The sequence below is a fragment of the Lampetra planeri genome, chromosome 17 (assembly GCF_965212315.1).
Source record: "Lampetra planeri chromosome 17, kcLamPlan1.2.h2, whole genome shotgun sequence".
In the NCBI taxonomy this organism is placed as follows: Eukaryota; Metazoa; Chordata; class Hyperoartia; order Petromyzontiformes; family Petromyzontidae; genus Lampetra; species Lampetra planeri.
The window spans coordinates 1,201,727-1,216,764 of record NC_136123.1 but is presented as its reverse complement, the minus strand read 5'-3'; the positions used below and the strand labels follow the sequence as shown (position 1 = coordinate 1,216,764).

Below are 15,038 nucleotides of genomic sequence, written 5' to 3'. Positions count from 1 at the left end.
GGTGGGGCGGGGGGTCACCTACAGGTGCTCCCCCCCGCCCCTCCCCCCTCTTCCTCCCCTCTCGCTGGGAGCTACTGGCGCGGTTCCAGGATCCCCTCCACGCAGCCTCCATCTGCCCTGGGGCCAAGGGGGTGGGGTGGGTGGGGGTCTCCCCACTCCTCCACCCCTCCCACCTCCTCCCCCCTTCCAACCCTCCTCCCTCATCTGTCCCCACGGCCAAACCCCAGCCCCGCAAGGGACTCCCTGCACGTGGGTTCGATCCCGACCCAGACGCCTGCTGCTGCTGTATATTTGGAGTTTGCGGGGTCTCTCTCTCTCATCATCATCACGGTGGCTAGGAGATGTTGACTACCTCGCCTGGTGTGCAGGAGGTCGTGGGTTCGTTCCCGACCCTGACGCCTGCTGCTGTATATTTGTAGTTTGCGTCTCTCTCTCATCATCACCACGGTGGCTAGGAGATGTTGACTACCTCGCCTGGTGTGCAGGAGGTCGTGGGTTCGTTCCCGACCCTGACGCCTGCTGCTGTATATTTGTAGTTTGCGTCTCTCTCTCATCATCACCACGGTGGCTAGGAGATGTTGACTACCTCGCCTGGTGTACAGGAGGGCGTGGGTTCGATCCCGACCCTGACGCCTGCTGCTGCTGTATATTTGGAGTTTGCGGGGTCTCTCTCTCCCTCTCTTCCCGTGGTCGCGTGGATTTTTCTCCGGGTCCTCCGCTGTTTCCCCTCCACGTGTAAAAAGTAACGTCACGCGTTTAGAGCGTTTCGACCACTGCTATGAATTTGCACTCCATGATGAGCCAATTTCTTTGAGCTATCGTTTGTTGATGGCCAGGTTCCCTCTGCAAAAGAAGCTGCATAGCTCAGTGGGCCTTAGCTGGTAAAATAACAAAAAATAATCGTTGATTCTAGATTTGAAGCTTTCGTGACTGCAAGGATTCATATTCTTAGGTTTTTTCGGTAAAGTCACGTAGGTAAAACATTAAAATTAATAAAAGTTAAATAAAATAAAAATCACGACGTTTCGGAGGCAACACAAGCTTCCGTCTTCAGGTGGAGCCGTCACAGCCACGACAGCTGTATCAAGTAAAAAAAAAAACGCCGTGATTTTTCTTTTATTTTACTTTTATTAATTTTAATGCTTTACCTACGTGACTTTTCCGAAAAAACCTAAGAATAATAATCGTTCAGTTTTAGGACCCTAACCGAGGTGGATAGCAGTGATTGTCCATCCACTGCCGACGTGAATGCACGGCTCTGTGTGCCGTTCATTGTCTCCCTTTGACGTCGACCTGGGGCTCCCCGTTAGTGTGCACGGAGTGCTCGTGCCAATGACACATCTGGCAAATCCCAGCAGCATCTGTTTCACGAGCGCCTGATCCTGCTGATGAGACGCACGAAGTCTAAACGGGTTTGCGGAGTGCCCTTTGCTCGCTCGAAACAAATCGCGGCTTGACAACATTTGTCAGCGAGGAGCTGATGGACGAGGCCGCGGCTCGGCAAAACCCAACGTGACGAGGAAGAGACGTTTCTTTGTGTTCGCATTTGCTGAAAAAACCAAAACAGCCCCTCGATATTGCGAGAGCCGCAAAGCACCGTGGTGGCGAATACGAGAGGGCGATCGTTCGTCAGCGCGTAGCGCGTCACGAAGCCGCGGGTTTTGCCGAGCCCTGGACTCGATAGAGCTCGTGGGTCATGTCGTACTTGTGGCCGACACTCCGTCGGCTGCTCCGTCCTCAGTGTTTACAAAGTTCAACCTGAACGGAGTTCAAAATTGTGGCCACGTATTCACGTCCATCATTACCACCACCACCACCACCATCGTCACCGCGATCATTATTTAGACTGGAGGAATCCGACGAGCTATGAGGCTCTTTGCTTGTATGTAAGGATGCTGAGCTTCTTTCGCACCGTACGTATCCAACCGTGCTAATCGGAGGTTGCGCCGGGGAAGGACAACAAACTCAACAAAATGTGATGTCCGGGAGGGTCACGGCTGTCCAGTCGGGTCATCATCAGCCATGGTCAATCCACTACTGGCTGGATGAAAGCCTCCGCCAATCGGCCACCGTCTCTCGCAGTCACCCGACCGCCAGCACACCAAGCTGCCTTCTTCGCTTCCTTGGGTGCTGTGGCTCCCGTCATTATTTTTTGACCATCGATCATCATCGACCATCGACCCTGCAGGTCACATTATTGGTATTTGCCTCGCTCTGTGCGGTAGTAGTAGTTGTGGTAGATGCGCTCCAAAACCAACTGGGCGCGCACAAAGTGAACCCGCACGAGGGGACAGCTGCCTGCCGAGTGGCGCACGCAGCCCACACGCAGTACACACAGTACACACAGTACACACACACAGTACACACACACAGCACACAGAGTACACACACAGCACACAGAGTACACACAAAGCACACACACTGCACACACACAGAGTACACACACAGCCCACACACAGTACACAAAGTACACAGTACACACACAGCACACAGAGTACACACACAGTACACAGCCCAAACGCAGTACACACACACAGCCCACACGCAGTACAGACAACACACACACAGCACAGGATGGCACACAGCACAGAGCACACACGCAGTGCACACGCAGCACACGATTGACCCACGTCCGACCGCATAGCCGCCGCATCGCCGTGAATTCAAACCGCATATAGCGAATTTTGGGTCGAAATAGGCTACCGTGCATATAGTGCGAGACATCGCACAAACCGAACCCGCCGAGAGCGAGGGAAGCCTGCACGTATTGTGCCCGGCCTACACACACAAACACACACCCACACACCCACACACACACCCACACACACCCACACACACACCCACACACACACCCACACACACCCACACAACAACCGCCATTCGCCACTAAGTGGCGGTGGCGTCACCACGACGCTTGTACCAGGCCATGTGCACCTTGAGGCCACGTGAAGTGTCGAACGCCCGCTGGCAGGAGGTCACGGGGCAGACCCAGCAGGTGCAACGGGTCGACTGACCGAGATGACTGGCTGATGCGCCACCTGTGCCCCCTACTGTACCAACTTGCTGTGCTTTAGCCAACCGGCGCTCCGCTCGTTGTTGTGAGCGTCGCTCCTCCGCCCTCCGTTGTTGTTGGAGGGCGACTGCCTCCAACTGCCCAGTAGCGTCCTTCACGAGCCTCCTCCACAGAGGCTGGTCGTGACACTGCTGGTACCAGTGATCGGCAAGTCCACTCAGCTCCACGTCCTCCTGTACCACATCACCCCATCTCTTCTCTAGCCCGTGCCGCGCCCGTTTAGCCCCCTTGATCCGGCCGAACAAAAGCTGTTTAGGCAAGCGGTAGCTGGGCATGCGGGCTACGTGACCCAGCCAACGCAGCCTTGCCTGCCGGAGGAGCTCACCGATGGGACTTTGCCCAGATCTTTCAAGGATTTGTGAGCTCCTCACACAATCCAGCCTGGTTAAACCCAGGATGGATCGTAGGCAGGCCAGCATGCCACACACACACCAACACCCCCACACACACACATACCCACACACACACACACCCACACACACACCTACACGATGTTTGTCTTACGTTTTCTCTTAAATTCCAGAGCAGTAATGGAATGTATTACAGTTGCCACCTTTGGGCGATGCCAACCCCCCACCCCCACCCCCCCTTCGAGTTGGGTGGGGGCTGTGGGGGGTGGGGGTCTCTCTCTCTGCGATGCCGTTTCGCGGTGTGCCGCCCCAGTGCGCTGTTCGGCGTGATGTCCGACGTTCCGCTGCACGTGCCGGTAGCTGCTGCTGCCGCCGCTGCTGCTGCCGCTACTTCATCAGGAACTGAATCAAGCAGCTGAGCCAATCAGCGTCGAGAACCGGCTGCAGATATCACCAGGAGCCAGCAGCAGCAGGCAGCGCTCTGTAGAAGTGGGAATTCCACCTTCACATGGCCGGATCAGTCGTGGTATATATATATTGAGTTTAAGAAGAAAAAGAGGCGGTCTTTTAATTAAACATAATTTGTAATGGAGGAGCGGTGGCGTAGTGGTTAGCGCACCGCTGTATGATCCCGGAGACGTGAGTTCGATTTCCGATCATCGCTATCTGATCACCAGTGGCGGCAATGACTGCCCCTCCCCCCCTCTTCGCCAACCCGTACTGACCGGCGTGGTGAAGTATGGTCCAAAAGGCTTCCATGAGTATTGGACACGCACGAGTTGCGCGTGTACACACGTGTACAGAAGACAAAGATCCCCCGGATAGCCTTCAACAGAGTGTTGGGGCAAGTGCTGTTAGCGAGCACCTACGAAGGCCGGCACGGCACACGAGGGGGTGGGTGGCCAGCACCACGCCCGACCGCCTTTGTCTCCCCAGTGGGAATGTTTACACACTGCAACCAGGTACTCATTTGAGGCGGAGTCGACCTAAGGGAGGAGGCCCAGGACTGGGTTCAAATAATCGTCACAGGTGTTGGCCGCCGGGTTAGTAGCGAAGTGTAAACTAGAGTTTAACTATTTATAGCTCTTGCTCAGAAGCGACCTGCCCACAAATGATAGCTCAATGAAGTGGCTTATCACGTGGACATATATAGCAGCCGGATACTCTAAAAACCCGAGGACACGGAGAAAAATAAAATCCACGCGACCCCGGGGAGACTATGCAAAGTCCAGATTTACAACAAGCGTCAGGGTCGGGATCGAACCCACGACCTCCTGTGTACCAGGCGAGGTAGTTAACATCTCCCAGCGACTGTGATGATGATGAGAGAGAGACACGCAAACTCAAAATATACAGCAGCAGGCGTCAGGGTCGGGATCGAACCCACGACCTCCTGTGTACCAGGCGAGATAGTTAACATCTCCTAGCCACAGTGATGATGATGAGATAGAGAGAGACGCAAACTCCAAATATACAGCAGCAGGCGTCAGGGTCGGGATCGAACCCACGACCTCCTGTGCACCAGGCGAGGTAGTTAACATCTCCTAGCGACTGTGATGATGATGAGAGAGAGACACGCAAACTCAAAATATACAGCAGCAGGCGTCAGGGTCGGGATCGAACCCACGACCTCCTGTGTACCAGGCGAGATAGTTAACATCTCCTAGCCACAGTGATGATGATGAGATAGAGAGAGACGCAAACTCCAAATATACAGCAGCAGGCGTCAGGGTCGGGATCGAACCCACGACCTCCTGTGCACCAGGCGAGGTAGTTAACATCTCCTAGCCACAGTGGTGATGATGAGAGAGAGAGAGAGACGCAAACTTCAAATATACAGCAGCAGGCGTCAGGTCGGGATCGAACCCACGACCTCCTGTGCACCAGGCGAGGTAGTTAACATCTCCTAGTCACCGTGATGATGATGAGAGAGAGAGACGCAAACTCCAAATATACAGCAGCAGGCGTCAGTGTCGGGATCGAACCCACGACCTCCTGTGCACCAGGCGAGGTAGTTAACATCTCCTAGCCACAGCGGTGATGATGAGAGAGAGAGAGAGACGCAAACTTCAAATATACAGCAGCAGGCGTCAGGTCGGGATCGAACCCACGACCTCCTGTGCACCAGGCGAGGTAGTTAACATCTCCTAGTCACCGTGATGATGATGAGAGAGAGAGACGCAACCTCCAAATATACAGCAGCAGGCGTCAGTGTCGGGATCGAACCCACGACCTCCTGTGTACCAGGCGAGGTAGCTAACATCTCACAGTCACCGTGATGATGAAACGTACAGGCGCGCCTCGGCCGTCACTCACCTCTGCGGCCGCGATCACCGCATCCTAACGGCGCCACCGCCGCTCCAAGGTTCTCGCGTCCCTCAGGCGTCACCCCCCAGGCGTCACTCCCCAGGTGTCACTCCCCAGGCCTCACCCCCAGGTGTCACCCCTCAGGTGTCACTCCCCAGGTGTCACTCCCCACGTGTCAACCCCCAGGTGTCTCAACTCCGCAGTGAGGAACTCCCCGCGCGCCGTTCTCCTCTTGTGTCTCTGTCCCTTAGCGCGGTGGAGCTGCGTCCATCACAGGCGTGGAGCGGGTGGAGCTGCGTCCATCACAGGCGTGGAGCGCGTGGAGCGGGTGGAGCTGCTCGGGGCGATGTCGGCAACGCTGGCGATGCGAGTCGCGCAGAGCTCTGAGCGAGCTCTGCTGTGCGCGAGCGCGCGAGTTGTTATAAAGAGTTGAGCTGGGCCAGCGGTGGGGGAGGGGGGGGGAGTGGAGTGGTGGAAGGAGGTCTATGGATGGATGAGGTGGCCAGGGAACGGGCGGTGGCGGCGGAGGGCGAGGGGGGGGGGTTGCGTTTTGGGTGGTGGTTGCAGAAGTTCTGCGGAGGATGGGGGAGGTAGGAGGCTCCTGATGGAATAGTCTAGCGGAGGAGGAGGAGGGTGACACGTGGAGGAGGAGGATGATACGAGGAGAGAGACAGGAGGAGGAGGGTGACACGTAGAGGAGTAGAAGGGTGACACGTGGAGGAGTAGGATGACACGAGGAGGATGAAGAGGAGGAGGGAGACACCATGAGGAGGGTGACACGTGGATGAGGAGGGTGACACGTGGAGGAGAGAGACACGAGGAGCAGGAGGATGGAGACGAGGAGGGAGACACGAGGAGGAGGCTGGTGGAGGACGAGGATGCAGGAGTCGTCGTATCGAAGAAGTAGACGTAGCAGAAGTTGTGGAGTAGAATAAGTAAGATGTGGGGGGTGGGGGGTGGCTTCGGTGAGGGTTGGGTCGGGGTCTGGGTAGGGGGGGCTGCAGGGAACCCGGGGAAGCCGTGACGCAGTGGAACGAGAGGGCGGGGGGCGGAGGAAACTCGCTGTTTACGCGCTCGTGAATGCGGTGGAAACCCGGCTTCCCCATCTCCCTCTCCACCCCCTCGCCCTCCCTCGCTCGCTCTCTCCCCCCGACTCTCTCTCGCTCCCTCCTACGATTCCAACCTCGCCCAAACAAACCGCACTACTCCGCCCACACTCATCTTCACCACCCACCCCAAAGACAAATATCCCCCGTGTAGCCTTCTACAGACTGTTGGGGCAAGTGCTGCTAGCGAGGATCACCGATGAAGGACGGAACGGTATCATGAGGGGGTGGGTGGCCAGCACCACGCCCGACCGCCTTTGTCTCCCCAGTGGCGATGTTTACACAGAGTGCCCAGGACCGGGTTAATATAATCGTCACTGGGTGTTGGCCGTGAGCGGGAATCGAACTCGGGTCGCAAGGTTGGCCACCCATCATCAATCCACTCATCTCATTTCCATCTTCGTTTATTACACACCGTAAGAGGTACCAGTTTAAGGCTGAGTCCACCTTGGGGAGGCCCAAGACCGGGTTCAGATAATCGTCACTTGGTGTTGGCCGTGAGCGGGAATCGAACTCTGGTAAGTCGGGTTCGTAGCGCAGCATAGCGCTAACCGCTGCACCACCGCTCCCCACAGCGCGCTAACCCTGACCCCCTCCCCCTCCAATCCCCCCGACTCCCCCGCCCCTCCAACATCTGCTGCGGGTTTCACCGCTCGAGTCTTAGGGCTGACCGTGGAATTCCGTGGCACGGCTCCGACTCACGCTGGCGGCTCTGGCTCAATGGAGCCGGCTCAGAGCCGCCGGGCTTAACGTTCAGCCCCCCCCCCCCTCTGAGCCACGATCTCAGCAGCCGCGCTCAGCATGCCCGAGTCGGAGCCACGCCACTGACCGAGCCGCTCACTCACCGCGGCCTTTAAGAGCAAGGGGAGTGATCTTGATTTGAAGCTTTCGTGACTGCAGGAATTCATACTCTTTGGTTCTTTCGGCAAAGTCGTTTCGATCGCAACAACAAGACGGTCGCTTGTTGTTGCGATCGAAAGGTCGCGATCGATGATTTGTTCTACCGACGTGACTTCGCCGAAAGAACCAGAACCTCTGGCCGAGCGGTGAGCCAGAGGTTTGAGCCGCGATTCGGAACGCGGCGCTCGACTCCAGCCCCCGGGGCTCTAACGCTGACCAGAGGTCGCAACCGGGTACCCGATACCCGTACCCTACTCGATACCCGGCCGGGTACGGGTAGGCCGTGAGTCACTGGTGAGTAACCGTTTGTCACTCATTTCCCAACGTCTTGTCTCTTCTCACAATTCAAGTTCCTCGAATCAACCCACCCGCGCCTGCAACATGGCTTCATCCCAGAGGTCGCAATCAGGTACCCGATACCCGTACCCGGCCGGGTACGGGTACCTGTTTGCGACCCTGGTGCGGCCGGGTACGGATACGGGTAAGGAATCAAAACCCGTTTGCGACCTCTGACGCTGACCCGGCCGAAGCCGCGACTCGCGACTCGCGATGGCCGTGACGGAGATCCTCGTCTCAGCGGTGAGGAAGGCCGTGAACTCGGCCCCTCGGACCTCCCGCGTGGATGAAATGAGTGCCGCCCCGTGGGGGGAGTGAACAGCTGGTGATGCCTATTGGTATCCCTAACCCCCCGCCATAGGAATGTGGAATTTGCGAGCACTGGATATACAGAGCTGTAAAGGGGAGACAGGCAACAGTGACTCGATCTTCATCGCAGCGTCGCTTTGTTAGCCTCCAACCCGAACAGGATCGCGAGGTGAGATCGGACTCATAGGTAAGATCCGATTGCAGGGTGAGATCGGATCACGGGGAGCGATCGTCTTGCGGGGTGATATCGGTCCCTTCTACCTCTGCACTTCACTCGGGGGTCAAGATGGAATCCCCCCCCCCGCCGCTCCCGCCCCCCAGCCCCTCCCGCCCCCCGCAATCCAAGCGAGCACTCCAATCCTCCACTCCAATTCTAGCGACCACTCCAATCCCCGTGAGCAATGCAATCCTGACGAGCACTGCAATCGTTGCCAACAACGCGAATGATGTTGGCGATTCTGCCGCCGATGCTGCGTTGGCAGCGACCTCGTCCTTCCCATCGTGCCCAGCGATGCCCAGGAAGCAGAGTCACTGCGAGGTCTCGCGCAGTGCGGGGGCCTTCCTCCAGCAGTGGAGAGAGCAGTGGGACAGACTCGCCTGGCTTGAGTGGCATATGCTGCAGGAGACACGGATTGTTGGGTGGGTGAAGTCGGTGGGTGAGTGAGTGGGTGAGTGAGTGGGTGGGTGAGTGGGTGCATGGATGGGTGCGTGTGTGGGTGAGCGAGTAGGTGAGTGTGTTGGTGAGTGGGTAAGTGAGAGTGTTGGTGTGTGCGCATGGGGAGCGGTAGTGTAGTGGTTAGCGCACTGCGCCACGAACCCAGCATCCCGAGTTCGATTACCGCTCAACGGCCAACACCAGTGACGATTATCTGAACCCGTCCCGGGCCTCCTTTAGGTCGACTGAGCCTCAAACGAGTACCTGGTGTGGTGTGTAAACATCGTCACTGGGGAGACAAATGCGGCCTGGCCTTCATCGGTGTCTGTTCAGGCTACACGGGGGATCTTTGTCTGTGTTTTGCGAGTGATTGATAGTCGCTGGTATAGGGTGTGTATGTTCTCCCCCTGTTCTCCTCTGGGTTCCCCAGTCCTTCCCCGAGTTAAGCACCACGAGACACCATGTAACCGGTATCTGACAAATCATTCCAATGCTGCAAAATCCCCCGTTCAAACCATTCAACGTCGTTCCCACACACACAGCAGCAGCAGTAGCAACATCGCCCCTCTACTCTGTGAACTGGTCCCGAGACTCAGTGAGACTGTTTTGGGCGAAACAATCATACCAATCATTTCCATATTCGATCCGTTCCTCGTCGTTGGTTCGACCGGAGTGGTAGGTCGGGGTAGCTGGTACTCTCAATACACGACGTGGTGTGCCGGGTGGATACAATTGTTGTGCGCAGGTGGCCGGCGAGACGGCAGTGGCGGGCAGCACGTGACAAAGTGCACGTGGTTTTCCCGTGATGCAGCGCGTCGGTCGGTGGATCGCGTAAAGAGTTGAACCTCCAAACTCCCCGCGCGCGCGCGCTACGAGGGGTGGTGACCATGAGATGGCAGTACAGCAAGTGGGTTCGGGGCCGCGGGACAGGAGAAGGGGCGTGGGGTGCACGTCGGGGAGGGGAAATGAGAGCGATGTTACTGCGCATGAGTGAACGCGTGCAGTGTAGTCTCGTTTGCATTGATCTGTATTGAAACGGCCGTACGCCGCATGGACCTGAAAACTCAATTTCCCTGCACAAGAATACGGGGCAAGCCGTGCGGGCTGACAGGAACGCTGACATCCAGCAGAGACAAACACGGCCGGGGCACGATCGCCACGTGGGTGTGGATTGTGTTATAGACACGTGGGTGTGGATTGTGTCACGGTCACGTGGCTCGGCTGCCCTCTGCCGGGCCCACGTGGGACTGCGCGCGCTCCCACCAGAGAGGGTCATTGGTGCGGGAGGAATCCCCTCCACGGCTGTGGCTCATTGTTGTTGTTGTTATTGTTGTTGTTATTGTTATAAACCGGCGAAATGTTACAGATCTCGAATTGCAAATGTTGTTGGGTTTACTCTCCAATACACTCGTGACGAATCTGCAACGTTTTGTTCACGTGACAAACCCCTGCGTCGGGTGGTGGCGGGTTTAACGACACGTGTTTATCTATTTACGCGATCTAAGCCCCAAAACAAATGACCCCTCTGTTGTGGCTAATACAGGTGGCGAAAATCCTCCCACCGCTTGTCAAGCAGACAAGGTAGGGGACTGGTCAGATAGCACGACTCGTGGACGTCGCTGTGAGTGGGATGGTAGTCTGTGCTGATGAGTCGTAATGAGGATGAAACCGGTCGACAGTTTGTGTCTTTATCTCATTGCTGTGGGGATGGTAGTCTGTGCTGATGAGTTCTAATGAGGATGAAACCGGTCGACAGTTTGTGTCTTTGTCTCATTGCTATCTGTTGGGATGAGCCACATTTTCTCCAACCCTTCCAATCGGTGGGTCTACACGATAATGGCACACACGCACAGTCAGTTCTTGTGAGATGGTGGTCTGGACAAGGCCGAACTTTACACGCAACGCTGCACGCCTTTTGCGAGTTACATCGAAGACGGGAACTTATTTGTTACAGCAGCGTTGGTCAATCCACTGCTGGATGAAGGCCTCACCAACCCGCAGTGACCGGCGTGGTAAAGTATGGTCAAAGAAGGCCCCCCCCGTGACCATGTGTGAATGGGAGGCCCAGAATCCGTCGGTTCCCACATCGCTCGCCATTGACGTGAGCCGTGAGCTTGGGAATCGCGAAGCACGTGGCCGACAAACTGCGCTACTGCTCCACTAGGGGGGGTAGGGGAGGGGTGAGCAGTGGGGGGGTAGGGGAGGGGTAATCAGGGGGGGTAGGGGAGGGGTGATCAGTGGGGGGTAGGGGAGGGGTGATCAGTGGGGGTAGGGGAGGGGTGATCAGTGGGGGGGGTAGGGGAGGGGTGATCAGTGGGGGTAGGGGAGGGGTGATCAGTGGGGGGTAGGGGAGGGGTGATCAGTGGGGGTAGGGGAGGGGTGATCAGGGGGGGGTAGGGGAGGGGTGATCAGTGGGGGGTAGGGGAGGGGTGATCAGTGGGGGTAGGGGAGGGGTGATCAGTGGGGGGTAGGGGAGGGGTGATCAGTGGGGGGTAGGGGAGGGGTGATCAGTGGGGGTAGGGGAGGGGTGATCAGTGGGGGGTAGGGGAGGGGTGATCAGTGGGGGGTAGGGGAGGGGTGATCAGTGGGGGTAGGGGAGGGGTGATCAGGGGGGGGTAGGGGAGGGGTGATTAGTGGGGGGTAGGGGAGGGGTGATCAGTGGGGGGTAGGGGAGGGGTGATCAGTGGGGGGGTAGGGGAGGGGTAATCAGGGGGGGAGGGGTAGGGGAGGGGTAATCAGGGGGGGGGGGGGTAGGGGTGATCAGTGGGGGGTAGGGGAGGGGTGATCAGTGGGGGGTAGGGGAGGGGTGATCAGTGGGGGGGTAGGGGAGGGGTAATCAGGGGGGGAGGGGTAGGGGAGGGGTAATCAGGGGGGGGTAGGGGAGGGGTGATCAGTGGGGGGGTAGGGGAGGGGTGATCAGTGGGGGGGGGGGGGGTAGGGGTGATCAGTGGGGGGGTAGGGGAGGGGTGATCAGTGGGGGGGTAGGGGAGGGGTGATCAGTGGGGGGGGGGGGGGGTAGGGGTGATCAGTGGGGGGGTAGGGGAGGGGTGATCAGTGGGGGGGTAGGGGAGGGGTAATCAGGGGGGGAGGGGTAGGGGAGGGGTAATCAGGGGGGGGTAGGGGAGGGGTGATCAGTGGGGGGGTAGGGGAGGGGTAATCAGGGGGGGAGGGGTAGGGGAGGGGTGATCAGGGGGGGGTAGGGGAGGGGTGATCAGTGGGGGGGTAGGGGAGGGGTGATCAGTGGGGGGGTAGGGGAGGGGTAATCAGGGGGGGGGGGGGTAGGGGTGATCAGTGGGGGGGTAGGGGAGGGGTGATCAGGGGGGGGGTAGGGGAGGGGTGATCAGGGGGGGGTAGGGGAGGGGTGATCAGGGGGGGGTAGGGGAGGGGTGATCAGTGGGGGGGTAGGGGAGGGGTGATCAGTGGGGGGGTAGGGGAGGGGTAATCAGGGGGGGGTAGGGGAGGGGTAATCAGGGGGGGGGTAGGGGAGGGGTAATCAGGGGGGGGGGGGGGTAGGGGTGATCAGTGGGGGGGTAGGGGAGGGGTGATCAGTGGGGGGGTAGGGGAGGGGTAATCAGGGGGGGGGTAGGGGAGGGGTAATCAGGGGGGGGGTAGGGGAGGGGTGATCAGTGGGGGGGTAGGGGAGGGGTAATCAGTGGGGGGGTAGGGGAGGGGTTATCAGTGGGGGGTAGGGGAGGGGTAATCAGGGGGGGGGGTAGGGGAGGGGTGATCAGTGGGGGGTAGGGGAGGGGTGATCAGTGGGGGGTAGGGGAGGGGTGATCAGTGGGGGGGTAGGGGAGGGGTAATCAGGGGGGGGTAGGGGAGGGGTAATCAGGGGGGGTAGGGGAGGGGTAATCAGGGGGGGGTAGGGGAGGGGTAATCAGGGGGGGTAGGGGAGGGGTGATCAGTGGGGGGTAGGGGAGGGGTGATCAGTGGGGGGTAGGGGAGGGGTAATCAGGGGGGGGTAGGGGAGGGGTAATCAGGGGGGGTAGGGGAGGGGTGATCAGTGGTGGGGGGTAGGAGAGAGGTGATCAGTGGGGGGTAGGGGAGGGGTTATCAGGGGGGGTAGGGGAGGGGTGATCAGTGGGGGGTAGGGGAGGGGTGATCAGTGGGGGGTAGGGGAGGGGTGATCAGTGGGGGGGTAGGGGAGGGGTAATCAGGGGGGGAGGGGTAGGGGAGGGGTAATCAGGGGGGGGGGGGGTAGGGGTGATCAGTGGGGGGTAGGGGAGGGGTGATCAGTGGGGGGTAGGGGAGGGGTGATCAGTGGGGGGGTAGGGGAGGGGTAATCAGGGGGGGAGGGGTAGGGGAGGGGTAATCAGGGGGGGGTAGGGGAGGGGTGATCAGTGGGGGGGTAGGGGAGGGGTGATCAGTGGGGGGGGGGGGGTAGGGGTGATCAGTGGGGGGGTAGGGGAGGGGTGATCAGTGGGGGGGTAGGGGAGGGGTGATCAGTGGGGGGGGGGGGGTAGGGGTGATCAGTGGGGGGGTAGGGGAGGGGTGATCAGTGGGGGGGTAGGGGAGGGGTAATCAGGGGGGGAGGGGTAGGGGAGGGGTAATCAGGGGGGGGTAGGGGAGGGGTGATCAGTGGGGGGGTAGGGGAGGGGTAATCAGGGGGGGAGGGGTAGGGGAGGGGTGATCAGGGGGGGGTAGGGGAGGGGTGATCAGTGGGGGGGTAGGGGAGGGGTGATCAGTGGGGGGGTAGGGGAGGGGTAATCAGGGGGGGGGGGGTAGGGGTGATCAGTGGGGGGGTAGGGGAGGGGTGATCAGGGGGGGGTAGGGGAGGGGTGATCAGGGGGGGGTAGGGGAGGGGTGATCAGGGGGGGGTAGGGGAGGGGTGATCAGTGGGGGGGTAGGGGAGGGGTGATCAGTGGGGGGGTAGGGGAGGGGTAATCAGGGGGGGGGGGGTAGGGGTGATCAGTGGGGGGGTAGGGGAGGGGTGATCAGGGGGGGGTAGGGGAGGGGTGATCAGGGGGGGGTAGGGGAGGGGTGATCAGGGGGGGGTAGGGGAGGGGTGATCAGTGGGGGGGTAGGGGAGGGGTGATCAGTGGGGGGGTAGGGGAGGGGTAATCAGGGGGGGGTAGGGGAGGGGTAATCAGGGGGGGGGTAGGGGAGGGGTAATCAGGGGGGGGGGGGTAGGGGTGATCAGTGGGGGGGTAGGGGAGGGGTGATCAGTGGGGGGGTAGGGGAGGGGTAATCAGGGGGGGGGTAGGGGAGGGGTAATCAGGGGGGGGGGTAGGGGAGGGGTGATCAGTGGGGGGGTAGGGGAGGGGTAATCAGTGGGGGGGTAGGGGAGGGGTTATCAGTGGGGGGTAGGGGAGGGGTAATCAGGGGGGGGGTAGGGGAGGGGTGATCAGTGGGGGGGTAGGGGAGGGGTGATCAGTGGGGGGTAGGGGAGGGGTGATCAGTGGGGGGGTAGGGGAGGGGTAATCAGGGGGGGGTAGGGGAGGGGTGATCAGTGGGGGGGTAGGGGAGGGGTGATCAGTGGGGGGTAGGGGAGGGGTGATCAGTGGGGGGTAGGGGAGGGGTAATCAGGGGGGGGGGGTAGGGGTGATCAGTGGGGGGTAGGGGAGGGGTGATCAGTGGGGGGTAGGGGAGGGGTGATCAGTGGGGGGGTAGGGGAGGGGTAATCAGGGGGGGAGGGGTAGGGGAGGGGTAATCAGGGGGGGTAGGGGAGGGGTTATCAGGGGGGGTAGGGGAGGGGTGATCAGTGGGGGGGTAGGGGAGGGGTAATCAGGGGGGGGGTAGGGGAGGGGTAATCAGGGGGGGGGTAGGGGAGGGGTGATCAGTGGGGGGGTAGGGGAGGGGTAATCAGTGGGGGGGTAGGGGAGGGGTTATCAGTGGGGGGTAGGGGAGGGGTAATCAGGGGGGGGGTAGGGGAGGGGTGATCAGTGGGGGGGTAGGGGAGGGGTGATCAGTGGGGGGTAGGGGAGGGGTGATCAGTGGGGGGGTAGGGGAGGGGTAATCAGGGGGGGGTAGGGGAGGGGTGATCAGTGGGGGGGTAGGGGAGG

General features: G+C 59.8%; 1 protein-coding gene across 1 annotated transcript in view; it reads right to left on the bottom strand.

Annotated features, from left to right (window-relative positions):
- LOC144723198 (nuclear factor of activated T-cells, cytoplasmic 3-like) overlaps positions 1-6,620 on the bottom strand; it is a 46,205-nt gene extending 39,585 nt beyond the window's left edge. Inside the window, exon 1 of the mRNA XM_078601728.1 lies at positions 5,740-6,620. The gene's annotated coding sequence lies outside the window, so the exon portion shown is untranslated. The remainder of the gene's footprint in view (positions 1-5,739) is intronic.
- Between the last annotated feature and the right edge of the window lie 8,418 nt (positions 6,621-15,038).